General features: G+C 36.8%; 1 non-coding gene across 1 annotated transcript; it reads left to right on the top strand.

Annotated features, from left to right (window-relative positions):
• Positions 1-1,639: 1,639 nt before the first annotated feature.
• LOC112730987 (small nucleolar RNA R71) lies at positions 1,640-1,747 on the top strand. Its single transcript, XR_003166784.1, has one exon. It is a non-coding gene; the product is annotated as a small nucleolar RNA R71 (small nucleolar RNA).
• Positions 1,748-11,051: the final 9,304 nt, after the last annotated feature.

An 11,051-nucleotide genomic window follows, 5' to 3' on the forward strand; every position in this document is an offset into this window, starting at 1 on the left:
CCAAACTTAGAGTTTGGATATGGGAGTTCAACACCAAACTTAGAGTTTGGTTGTGGCCTCCCAACACCAAACTTAGAGTTTGACTGTGGGGGCTCTGGTTGACTCTGCTTTGAGAGAAGCTTTTTCTGCTTCCTCTCCATGGTTGCAGAGGGAGATCCTTGAGTTTTAAACACAAGGGAGTCCTCATTCCATTAAAGGACTATTTCACCTCTGTCAACATCAATCACAGCTCTTGCTGTGGCCAGGAAAGGTCTTCCTAGGATGATGGATTCATCATCTTCCTTTCCAGTATCCAGGACTATGAAATCAGCAGGGATGTAAAGGCCTTCAACCTTTACTAACACGTCCTCTACTTGTCCATATGCCTATTTTCTTGAATGGTCTACCATCTCTAATGAGATTTTAGCAGCTTGCACCCCATAGATTCCCAGTTTCTCTATTACAGAGAGGGGCATGAGGTTTATTCCTGAACCAAGGTCACACAGAGCCTTAAAGATCATGGTGCCTATGGTACAAGGTATTATGAACTTTCCAGGATCCTGTCTCTTCTGAGGCAATGTCAGTTGATCCAGATCACTTAGTTCATTGATGAACAAGGGAGGTTCAACTTCCCAAGTATCAATGCCAAATAATTTGGCATTCAGCTTCATGATTGCACCAAGAAACTTGGCAGTTTGCTCTTCAGTAACATCCTCATTCTCTTCAGAAGAGGAATACTCATCAAAGCTCATGAAGGGCATAAGGAGGTTCGATGGAATCTCTATGGTCTCTAGATGAGCCTCAGAGTCCTTTGGTTCCTCAGAGAGAAGCTCCTTATTGATCACTGGACGTCCCAGGAGGTCTTCCTCCTTGGGATTCACGTCCTCCTCTCCTACTTTGGGTTCAGCCATGGTGCTTATGTCAATGGCCTTGCACTCTCCTTTTGGATTCTCTTCTGTATTGCTTGGAAGAGTACTAGGAGGGATTTCAGTGATCCTTTTACTCAGCTGGCCCACTTGTGCTTCCAGATTTCTAATGGAAGATCTTGTTTCATTCATGAAACTTACAGTGGCCTTAGATAGATCAGAGACTAAGTTTGTTAAATTAGAAGTACTTTGTTCAGAGTTCTCTGTCTGTTGCTGAGTGGATGATGGAAAAGGTTTATTATTGTTAAACCTGTTTCTTCCACCATTATTAAAGCCTTGTTGAGGCTTTTGATCCTTCCATGAGAAATGTGGATAATTTCTCCATGATGAATTATAGGTGTTTCCATAAGGTTCACCTAAGTAATTCACCTCTGCTATTGCAGGGTTCTCAGGATCATAAGCTTCTTCTTCAGTTGAGTACTGTTGGATGCAGCTTGCATTCCATTTAGACTCTGAGAAATCATATTGACTTGCTGAGTCAATATTTTGTTCTGAGCCAATATGGCATTCAGAGTATCAACTTCAAGAACTCCCTTCTTCATAGGCGTCCCATTACTCACAAGATTCCTTTCAGAAGTGTACATGAACTGGTTATTAGCAACCATGTCAATGAGTTCTTGAGCTTCTGCAGGCGTTTTCTTTAGGTGAATGGATCCACCTGCAGAAGTGTCCAGTGACATCTTTGATAGCTCAGATAAACCATCATAGAATATATCCAGGATGGTCCATTCTGAAAGCATGTCAGAAGGACACTTTTTGGTCAACTGTTTGTATCTTTCCCAAGCTTCATAGAGGGATTCACCTTCTTTCTGTCTGAAGGTTTGAACATCAGCTCTAAGCTTGCTCAGCTTTTGAGGAGGAAAGTACTTGGCTAAGAAAGTCGTGACCAGCTTATCCCAAGAGTTCAGGCTGTCTTTGGGTTGAGAATCCAACCATAATCTAGCTCTGTCTCTTACAGCAAAAGGGAAAAGCATGAGCCTGTAGACTTCAGGATCTACTCCATTAGTCTTAACAGTATCACATATCTGCAAGAATTAAGTTAAGAACTGAAAAGGATCTTCAGATGGAAGTCCATGAAACTTGCAGTTCTGCTGCATCAGAGAAACTAATTGAGGTTTCAGCTCAAAGTTGTTTGCTCCAATGGCAGGAATGGAGATGCTTCTTCCATGTAAATTGGAATTAGGTGCAATAAAGTCATCAAGCATCTTCCTTACATTATTATTATTTTCGGCTGCCATCTCCTCTTCCTATTCGAAAATTTCTGAAAGGTTATCTCTGGATTGTTGTAATTTAGCTTCTCTTAATTTTTTTCTTCAGAGTCCTTTCAGGTTCTGGATCTGCTTCAACAAGAATGTTCTTGTCCTTGCTCCTGCTCATATGACAAAGAAGAAGGCACAGAAAAATAATAATAATAATATGGATCCTTTATACCACAGTATAGGGATCCCTTTGTGAGTGGAAGAAAAGAGGGAGACAAAGAGTGTGATGTAAAGAAAGAAACACAACTGTGAGGATGGCAGAGATGTGAGATGAGATGTTAGGAGATGAGTAAATAAATAGAATAAGATGGGAGAGGGAGAATTTTCGAAAAATATTTTTGAAAAAGAGTTAGTGATTTTCGAAAATGGTTTTTGAAAAATGTTAGTATTTTTTTCGAAAATTTTTTTTAAAATCAAAAATAAAAATAAAAATAATTAGTTATTTAAAAAGAAATTTTTGAAAAAGAGGGAAGATATTTTCGAAAATTAGAGAGAGAGAGTTAGTTAGGTAGTTTTGAAAAAGTTAAGAAACAAACAAAAAGTTAGTTAGTTAGTTGAAACAAATTTTGAAAAGATAAGAAGTTAGGAGGTTAGAAAAGATATTTTGAAAAAGATAAGATGAGAAGATATTTTTGAAAAGATATGATAGAAATTAGTTTTGAAAAAGATTTGATTTTTAAAATCACAATTAATGACTTGATTCACAAGAAATCACAAGATATGATTCTAGAACTTAAAGTTTGAATCTTTCTTAACAAGTAAGTAACAAACTTGAAATTCTTGAATCAAAACATTAATTGTTATTGTTATTTTCGAAAATTTGATGTAAAATTAAGAAAAATATTTTTGAAATTTTCGAAAATAACTAAGAAATTTGAAAAAGATTTGATTTTTGAAAAAGATTTTTGAAAAAGATAAGATTTTCAAATTGAAAATTTGATTTGACTCATAAGAAACAACTTGATTTTAAAAATTTTTGAAAAAGTCAACTCAAATTTTCGAATTTGATGAGAGAAAAAGGGGAAGATATTTTTTTGATTTTTGAATTTTTATGATGAGAGAGAAAAACACTAAAAAGATGCAATGCATGAAATTTTTAGATCAAAACATGTGATGCATGCAAGAATGCTATGAATGTCAAGATGAACACCAAGAACACTATGAATGTCATGATGAACATCAAAAACATATTTTTGAAAAATTTTTAATGCAAAGAAAACATGCAAGACACCAAACTTAGAAATTTTTCATGTTTAGACTCTAAGAAACGAAAAATGCACATGTAAAACAAGAAAAGACACAAAACATGAAAACATCAAGATCAAACAAGAAGACTTACCAAGAACAACTTGAAGATCATGAAGAACACTATGAATGCATGATATTTTCGAAAAATGCAAGATGCATATGCAATTGACACCAAACTTATGATATGACTCAAGACTCAAACAAGAAACACAAAAAATGTTTTTGATTTTTATGATTTTCTAATTTTTTTTTGGATTTTTTCGAAAATTATATGAAAAAGAAAAAATAAGGATTCCAAAATTTTTAACATGAATTCCAGGAATCTTGCATTCTTAGTCTAAAGCTTCAGTCCAGGAATTAGACATGGCTCACTAGCCAACCAAGCTTTCAATGAAAGCTCCGGTCCAAAACACTAGACATGGCCAATGGCCAGCTAAGCTTCAGCATGTAATTCAGACATGACACGCCTGACATACTCATTCCCAAAGGAATTAGACATGGCTTTATAGCCAGCCAGGCTTCAACATGCTTCATGAAACACTAGAATTCATTCTTAAAAATTTTGAATCTAAAAAAAAAATTTTTTTTTTCAAAAACAAGAGAAAAATTTTTGAAAGATTTTTGAAAAATTTTTGAAAAGAAAATAAAAAAAGAAAATTACCTAATCTGAGCAACAGGATGAACCGTTAGTTGTCCAAACTCAAACAATCCCCGGAAACGGCGCCAAAAACTTGGTGCACGAAATTGTGATGTCCAGGCTCGAACAATCCCTGGCAACGTGAGCTACTTGGTACGCATAATCGTGATTACACTTTAATTATGTAAAATTCATGGCTCTTTCTTTCCCTGGCAATGGCGCCAAGAACATGGTGCCAATACCATGGTTCACAACTTCGATACAACTAACCAGCAAGTGCACTGGGTCGTCCAAGTAATACCTTACGTGAGTAAGGGTCGAATCCCACGGAGATTGTTGGTATGAAGCAAGCTATGGTCACCTTGCAAATATCAGTTAGGCAGATATAAATTGATAATGGTGTTTTCGAATAATAAATAATAGAATAGGGATAGAGGTACTTATGTAAATCATTGGTAGGAATTTCAGATAAGCGAATGGAGATGCTTTTTGTTCCTCTGAACCTCTGCTTTCCTGCTATCTTCATCCAATCAGTCTTACTCCTTTCCATGGCTGGCTTTATGCAAGGGCATCACCATTGTCAGTGGCTACATCCCCTCCTCTCAGTGAAAAATATGCTCACATGCTCTGTCACAGCACGGCTAATCATCTGTCGATTCTCGATCATGCTGGAATAAGATTCACCCTCCTTTTGCGTCTGTCACTAACGCCCAGCACTCGCGAGTTTGAAGCTCGTCACAGTCATTCAATCATTGAATCCTACTCGGAATACCACAGACAAGGTTTAGACTTTCCGGATTCTCTTGAATGCCGCCATCATTCTAGCTTACGCAACGAAGATTTTGGTTAGGAGATCTAAGAGATATTCATTCTAGCTTATTTCATGTAGAACGGAGGTGTTTGTCAGGCACGTGTTCATAGGGGAGAATGGTGATGAGCGTCACACATAATCATCACCTTCATCACGTTCTTGGGTGCGAATGGATATCTTAGAAGCGAAATAAGATGAATTGGATAGAAAACAGTAGTACTTTGCATTAATCTTTGAGGAACAGCAGAGCTCCACACCTTAATCTATGGAGTGTAGAAACTCTACCGTTGAAAATTACATAAGTGAAGGTCCAGGCATGGCCGAATGGCCAGCCCCCTTAAAACGTAATCAATAGTCTCCTAAGATGAACAATGGTTTAAAACTGAGACCAAAGATATCTAATACAATAGTAAAAGGTCCTATTTATAATGAACTAGTCACTAGGGTTTACATGAGTAAGTAATTGATGCATAAATCCACTTCCTGGGCCCACTTGGTGTGTGTTTGGGCTGAGCTTGAGTGTGGCACGTGTAGAGGTCCTTCTTGGAGTTGAACGCCAGTTTTAGTGCCAGTTTGGGCGTTCAACTCTGGTTTTGGCTCCTTTTCTGGCGCTGGACGCCAGATTTGGGCAGAAAGCTGGCGTTGAACGCCAGTTTACGTCATCTATTCTTGGCCAAAGTATGGACTATTATATATTTCTGGAAAGCCCTGGAGGTCTACTTTTCAACGCAATTGGAAGCGCGCCATTTTGAGTTCTGTAGCTCCAGAAAATCTACTTTGAGTGCAGGGAGGTCAGAATCCAACAGCATGAGCAGTCCTTCTTCAACCTCTGAATCTGATTTCTGCTCAAGTCCCTCAACTTCAGTCAGAAAATACCTGAAATCACAGAAAAACACACAAACTCATAGTAAAGTCCAGAAATGTGAATTTAACATAAAAACTAATGAAAACATCCCTAAAAGTAACTAGATCCTACTAAAAACATACTAAAAACAATGCCAAAAAGCGTATAAATTATCCGCTCATCATGGGTTGTCTCCCACCTAGAACTTTTAGTTAAAGTCCTTAAGTTGGACATTTGGTGAGCTCCCTATTATGGTGGCTTGTGCTTGAACTCGTCTTGAAACTTCCACCAATGCTTGGACTTCCAATAAGCTCTATCAATACCAAGTAAATTCCTCAAGCTTTGATGGAGTTCTTCACAAGCTTTGAGCTCCCAAAATTGATCCTCATATATTCCTGGATCCCAAATCTTGTTTCTACACCCGTCTTCAAGTTGATTATCATGATTCCATCTGGGTGGTTCAGCCTTAAAATTCTCACTGAAGCGTCCAAACAACTTCCCAGACCCATTCAATTGAGCTCTACACCAACCTTTGCGTTTAAACTTAAAGCTTCCAACCATAATGAACCTTGCAGGACAATTCTTACCACTGACCATCTTCCTCTTACTCTTAATGCCACAAAGAGCTCTAAGTTGACCATCCGTCTCTAGTAGCCCATATTCAAGTGGGAAGGTAATGGTCAGGGATAAGAATTTTACCCACTTGAACGTTGTGTTGGACGGTAATGGCCTTGGGAGAGGTGTTTCTAATGAACTTGCAAGCTCCACTCCTTTGTGCTCTTCTCTGACAACTTCCACCTCCTTGTAAGCTTCTTCAATTTCAACCTCTTCCTCTTGGTAGCTTTCTTCCAATTCAATCTCCTCTTCACTGCTTTCCAAGGGCATGGGAGGTTGTGCTTCGTCTTCTTGAATCTCCATCTCTAGATCGACCTCTTCCAAGTCCTTAATCATGACATGCCTTGGAGGTTGTACACCCTCCTCAACATCAAATGCAACCGTCATGGAAGGAGGCTCTATGTCTTGACTTTCCCATGGAGGTTCAGCATCTCCCAAGTCTTCAACCATTTCTTCCTCTACAATTATTATGGCTTCCTCAACTTGTTCCAATACAAAGCCATGTTCCTCATTGTCCACCGAAGTTTCTAGTGTCTCCTTCATGCTACGCTCTTTTTTTTATTCTCCACATGCAGCCATGGGAGTACTTTGAGTGCTCAAATGTTGGGAAGCTAATCGATTTATTAACTCACCTAAGGCAGCCGCGAAATTTAGCACACTCTTATTCATATTTTCTTGCCCTTGAAGAATAACACTAAGGGCGCTGTTATCCAATGGAGGTTGGGGTGGATAGGAGGGTTCATTATTTTGGAGAAAGGGTTCATGCTAGGAAGGTGGTTCTTCTTGATAAGGATATGGGGATGGTGAATATTGAGGTGGTGGTTCTAGGTGTGGTTCATATGGTGGTTGATATGGTGGATATAGGTTAGGGTCATATGGTGGTGTTTGGTGGTAAGAGGCTTGTGAGTATGGTGGTCCAGAATTGTGTTGAGGAGATGGTTCATAAGCATATGGCGGGACTTGTTGGTAACTACAAGGGGTCCACCATATCTATTGTCTTGGCATGCATTGTAGGATGGTCGTTGTCCATGGTATCTTGGAAGGTGATGTTGCCGAAAGGGTTGATCAGATCCTCGTGGCTCCTTCCATCTCTGATTATTTTGACCTTGATGCATGTTCCTGTTATAATTTCCATTCCTTGCAACAACATTGGGACCAAACTCAAAGCGATGGGGGTGAGAACTCATAGTAGCAAATAAAAATTAAAAACGAAAATATAAACAAATTTAAATTAAAAGGTTATTGAAATTTAAATTTTGAATTTGAAAATTAAATTTTGAAATTTGAATTTTAAATTTTGAAATTTGAAATAAGATAAGATAAGATTTTAGAAAAAAGATATAATTTTTGAAAAAGATTTGAATTTTGAAATTTAAAACTAAGATAAGATAAGATAAAAATTTTAAAATAAAAATCTGAATTTTTTTTTATGAAAATTTCGAAAATTCAATAAAAATAAAGAGAAAATATATTTTTGAATTAAATGAGGAAAGAGAAAAACAATAAAATGATACCAAACTTAAAATTTTTAGATCAAAACGAAGAGAACAACTAAGAACAACTTGAAGGTCAAGATGAACACGAAGAACAAATTTTTGAAAAATTTTTAATAACTAAATAAAAACCAATAACCTCTTAATTTATGAAAAAGCAAAAATAAAATCAAAAATAAAAACAAATAAACAAGTAAAAAGCAAATATTTACAATAACCAATAATAACGCACACGTTTGAAATTCCCCGGCAACGGTGCCATTTTGAAGAGAGGACTTTTGCGTGGTCTAGAAATTCGCAGATAAATCCTCGTTGCAGGTATATCTTCTAAACCAACAAAAATCTTTTTTTACAAAAGTTTTGATTATCACAAGTAACAAACCCCTTAAAAATTGATAACTGAAGTATTTAAACCTCGGGTCATCTTCTCAAGGAATTACAGGGAGGTGTTCTTATTATTGGTTATGAGTCTTGTAAATTGGGGGTTTTGAAAGTAAGGAACAAGTAATTTAAATGACAAGTAAAATAAATAAATAACTATAAAATAAACTCTTGGCAAGGTATAAAAATTCGGAAGTCCTATCCTGGTTATTCTTATGAGAATTAAAGTTAATCCCACTTAGTTAACCCTTACGAAAGCAAGGGAAAGTCAAGTGAACTAATTAGTTAGATCCCCAAGTCCTAGCCAACTCCTAAGGAAAGACTAGAGTTAGTGGGATTCCAGTCAATTAGCAGACATAACAATCAATCACGATAAGTTTGATAACTCAAGAGCCTCCAGTTAATCAATTAAAGCCAAGAATATAAAAAGCTAAATAGGAATCATGAATCTGAAATACCTCAATTGCATTAATAAAAGGAAATTAATCCAAAAATATAAAGAGTTCATAAGCTAAATTGATAAAATAAATAAAAAGGACATTGAACCTGGAACTCGGAAGAAATTGTAAGTTGAAATAATAAGAAATCCTAATTCCTTTAAGAGGAATCCTAATCCTAAATCCTAAGAGAGAGGAGAGAACCTCTCTCCCTAAAAACTACATCTAAACTATGAAAAGTGAATTATGAAAGCATGATCATGAATGAATGGATTCTTCCACTTTATAGCCTCTAATCTGTGTTTTCTGGGCCACAAACTGGGTCAAAAATAGCCCAGAAATCGCTGGAGAAGAAATCTGCCATGCTGATTTTCGTCACTGCGACGCGTCCGCGAGGATCGCGCGTTCGCGTTGCCTAGTTTCAAGGAAACTATGGCATATTATATATCGAATCGAAGCCCGGACGTTAGCTTTCCAACGCAACTAGAACCATCTCATTTGGATCTCTATAGCTCAAGTTATGACCGTTTGAGTGCGAAGAGGTCAGGTTGGACAGCTTAGCAATTTCTTCAAATTCTTGTATTCCTTCCACTTCTGCATGCTTTCTTTCCATCCTCTGAGCCATTCCTGCCTTGTAATCTCTGAAATCACTTAACACACATATCACGGCATCGAATGATAATAAGAGAGGATTAAAGTTAGTAATTTAAAGGCCAAAGAAGCATGTTTTCAATCATAGCACAAGATCAGGAAGGAAAACGTAAAACATGCGAATAGTATGAATAAGTGGGTAAATAGTTGATAAAATCCACTCAATTGAGCACAAGATAAACCATAAAATAGTGGTTTATCAACATATCATACCTTATTAGCTTTAGGGTTAGGTGTAGGCTTATCAGATGTGGCAGCCATCAGATCTTCAATTTTAGGTACAATCAGTAAAGTGGTAGGAGCCGCAGTGACCTAAAGCAAGAAGTGAAATGAGGATGAAGGTAATTAATGAGATTAAAAATTAGCATGAGAGATATCATCATCGTTTAAGTTCTTCAAGATAATGTTACTTTTAATATGGAGGATGTGAGAATATATGAAAATACCTGAGAAACAAGTTGACCACTGAGGCTAAGAGCATCGATATCATTATCTTCCGAAGAGGAGTTACTCACTACTTTATCACTAGACGAGTTGCTCTCGTTTTCTTCTTCATTATTCTGAGACTACCGGTCTGTCAAGGTTGCCATCGGATGTATTTGATGTATCATCCTTATCATCACTATTTGAAGATGTTGACACTGCAATTGGTTCAAGTTTTCTTTTTAGCCGGCGGATTGAGTAATTAAAATTGAGTTTTTTTTTTCCTACAAGTCTACCAAAAGTCTTTCTCAATGGAGGATTGGCAGCAAGTGAGGTAATTTTTTCTCTGTAACAAAAATATATAATAATAATAATAATAATAATAATAATAATAATAATAATAATAATAATAATAATAAAATAATTAAAACAGGTGCCGTTGTGATATTCTTAGAAGGTATTATGCATGAAGGAAATAACATTAATAACAACAACACAGAGAATAGCATAATTTTTTGAATCCAAATTGGCAAATAATTTAGTTGTAATTACTTTTTTTGACGATTGATGCTCTCCTCACTTGTTGCATTACAAGAGCAGTGGTCATCTTTTGGCAACAGGTACTAAAAGTGACTTTAATGAAAGAGTAGTAGGCTTTCCACCAAGAAAAGAATGAATATGTGGTTAATAGACAAGGTTGAAAAGGGAATAGGTGGAATTTATTTCTCCATGAAGCATTGTCCTTCTGAAAGTTCAATAGATCTTTTAGGGAAGTGACTTTGATATGCAAAGATTGAGACTCTTGAAGATGGTAAGGAGACGGAATGGATTGAGCTAACCCAAACTGTCTAGAAACGAAATTTGGCATGTAGACTGCGGTTCTTAGGTCATCTTCACCTGGGAATCCAGCAAAAAGTAGTTGGGGAGTCAAAAATTGTGACCAAATAGTGATACTTTCCTTTTGTGAAATCTTAGCTGGGGTAAGAGATCGCGTCAACCATTCCGGACCAGTTTGACAATTAGCAAAAGGAGTTAAATTGATGTTGTGGTCTTTCTCTGGCAAGTAATAGAAAGTACGGAAGAAGTGTTTCATTTTATCATGTGAGGCCATCAACTTGTCAGGAAAAACTAAGTTGAGCAGATGGTGTCCTACAATCACAGAATCTGTAGGACCTTTTTAAGTCAAACGTGGTTATAGCTCAGACTAAAAAATGGCAGACAGTCACAATTGAAAAAATCAAACGGGACCGTCAACATTAGTGATTCTCTTTTTCTCCCTCATAAGGTCTGTGATCTAATCTAGAGTGAGATGTAGTCGAGTCAAAAATAATTTGGCTAAATACAACT

The sequence above is a fragment of the Arachis hypogaea genome, chromosome 12 (assembly GCF_003086295.3).
Source record: "Arachis hypogaea cultivar Tifrunner chromosome 12, arahy.Tifrunner.gnm2.J5K5, whole genome shotgun sequence".
Classification (NCBI taxonomy): domain Eukaryota; kingdom Viridiplantae; phylum Streptophyta; class Magnoliopsida; order Fabales; family Fabaceae; genus Arachis; species Arachis hypogaea.